Consider the following 2,803-nt stretch of genomic DNA (forward strand, 5'->3'; position numbering starts at 1 on the left):
GGTCTACACTGTCCGGCGACTTCTGGATGTTCGCCGCCGAGGTCGTGGTTTCCAGTACCTGGTGGATTGGGAGGGTTATGGTCCCGAGGAACGTTCCTGGGTGCCCAGGAGCTTCATTGTGGATCCTGATCTGGTCCGAGAGTTTCATAGGTTACATCCCGATAAACCCCGTCGGCCGCCAGGTGGCGTCCGTAGAGGGGGGTACTGTTAGGCCTACTGCTGCTAGGTAGCTCTCTCTCTGCTCTCCCCTCCCCTCTGTCTGTCCTTGATTGCAGGAGTGAAGTCTGGTGTGCGGGAGTCAGGGTTCCAGCTGCAGCTCATTCACCATAATCACCTCAGCCTTTAAGACCCGGTCAAACTTTCCACTCATCGTCAGATCATAGTCAAGACAACCATGTTAGTCTCGCTGCCGACTCAACCTGTCTGTTTTCGCTCTTGTGTTTTTGGACTGGTTATTTACTTTTTCTCCTGTACCACAGATATTTGGAACCTGACTCCTGCCTCCGCTTCACTCCTGCCACCACCATCCTGCTCTCCACTATCGGGCCTCTCCTTTGGACTCACCACGGACACTAGGACATTACGGTACCACACCTGCCCTGACCTGGATCTGTACCCTCCCTGTAACCTGGACTTGCTCTTCCCCATTTATTGGAAACCTGGACTATTGAACATTATAATAAACCTGTTAAAACTTCTCTGGCTTGGTGTACTTGTCTGCATTTGGGTTCTATCCAGTTAAATCATAACAAATTATTTTAACCTAAAGCATTTCATAAAGACATTTATAGTACAATATTATGGGGAATGGGAATGAGAGGGCTACTTACACAGTGTTGGAAAGGGATCACAGAAGTGATTGAATGAGGGTATGAGGCATGAGTTGAGGTGTTCAGGATTTGACTGGGAAGACAAAAAACAATAACACAACACACTACACAGTTAGACAAAAGAGCTAAGAATGAGTTAGTCCAAGCAAGGAGTAAAATCATTGATGTGCAATAATGTGATTGTGTTTGTGTATGTGATTGACTCTACATACAGTAATGAGAGAAAATTGATAGGGGTACTCACAGTGCTTGGAGAGGAAACATTCAATATGCCAGTGGATGAGACGTGGCTTCAGTTCATGTCAAGAGAAAGTTGACAATGGTAGTGGAGTGGAGTAGTCATCACCTCTTAAATCAGGGAACAGGAGGGGACTTAGCTGTAAATACAAATAGCAGATACATTACAGCGCCATCGTAGGTTTGGACAACGAGTTCCTCTATGAAGTTAAACTCAGACATCTCAAAATTCATAAAGTCAAACACAGACTGCGCATCTCGCCCACTTGACACATCAAAGTAGCCTAATAAATGTTCCTGAATAAAGCCCTGATCATCCACATACCGTAACTGACAACTGCAAGCAGACTGGTGGCACCATAGGTCCCAGAGCGGTGGGGCAATTTTTACCCCCTGGGGCCTGGAGTTTTTCCTTATATGTTAACCTAACTAGGAAAACTCTGGACCCTATAAGGTATGACAGTGATTAATCAGTTGTAAAAAGGTTTGATATGATGGGACCAGTTTTTCCTAATCAGGTCACATGGTTACAAAAAACTCCTGAAAGAAACTCCTGGCCCTGGTGGGGGATGAAAACCCTGTCAAACTGCAGCTACCTTATATTTGTTCATATAAATTATATTTAGACTAGATTAGGAGGGGGATTTCCTCTACCCAGACACATAGACAACAACTGATAGACAATAGAACTCACAGGGCTGAGCTTGCTTTATGCATGTTTGCATGTATGCAACTGTAGGCCTTATAAAAAATTTACTCACATCTGTCATCACTATTATGTTGATTAATTCCGGTTAATAATGTTGGATTAAAAACGTGTAGGCAGCCTAGCCAGCTCAATTTTGAATATAAACTAAATTTGATCACATTCACATTTTCTCCTGACACACAAATGGACTATAAATACATAACGTTACCAATTAGTTTACCCTGACCAGATGGACCGGGCGCATAGGATGTATGCAGCTGCTCTTATTAGTAGCCTACAGTTGATCAGACTGAAAAATAGTCTTGTTTTCATCCCATACAGCATGTCAGATGTCTAATGTTTAGGTGTAGCCTAGGCTGATGCAACATTTATGTCATGAGTTTTTGCTTGTGTCTGTCCGGAGTGATTATGTGTTATCATCTTTGCTAAATAAATACCGTAGGAAAGTGGAAAGCCTACTTGAGCGCACAAAAAAAAATGCGCTGCATCAACCTCTCTCTTAAATCTAACTTTTAATGGATGATGTGATGAAAGCTATCAAATCATTCTGAATAGTTTTCGACATCCCAGAAAAGACAGTCGAACATTTGAAATGTTCAGCAAGTAAAGCATCGTAACGTGTAATTACCTCTGCAAGCTGCTTGTAGTTGCCCTTGTTGGCGGAACTTTCCCTCTCGTCGTGTCCTCTAAAAGCAAATTATTGCATGCCCCAAAACGCAGTGGTGTTCATAAACCGCTTGAGCATATCCCTGTTTCTTCGTACTTTCTTGTTGTGTTGCTCAGTTTAAATCCGGAGACCTTCGTCATAATCGATGCAGCTTTTTCCCAGAAGTTTGAATCTGATGTGGGCGTTTATATGCTCCCTGCTTTTGTTTGGCTGTTTAGCTGAATGATCGATGTTCTTCAGGTCACTGTACCCACCTTTCGACCAAGGTTCAGACCTTTCCAAAAAAGCAGGCAGGGCCGGCAATACAGGCGACTTGATGAAAGGCTCCATGTTAACCAGCTATACTTTTGACACCAGTTG

General features: G+C 43.5%; 1 long non-coding RNA gene across 1 annotated transcript; it reads right to left on the reverse strand.

The window, feature by feature from the left end:
* Positions 1 to 814: 814 nt before the first annotated feature.
* LOC121545916 lies at positions 815 to 2,520 on the reverse strand. Its single transcript, XR_005996308.1, has 3 exons — positions 2,405 to 2,520; positions 1,075 to 1,207; positions 815 to 903 (listed from the first exon to the last, which is right to left on the reverse strand). It is a non-coding gene; the product is annotated as an uncharacterized LOC121545916 (long non-coding RNA).
* Between the last annotated feature and the right edge of the window lie 283 nt (positions 2,521 to 2,803).

The sequence above is a fragment of the Coregonus clupeaformis genome, chromosome 30 (assembly GCF_020615455.1).
Source record: "Coregonus clupeaformis isolate EN_2021a chromosome 30, ASM2061545v1, whole genome shotgun sequence".
In the NCBI taxonomy this organism is placed as follows: Eukaryota; Metazoa; Chordata; class Actinopteri; order Salmoniformes; family Salmonidae; genus Coregonus; species Coregonus clupeaformis.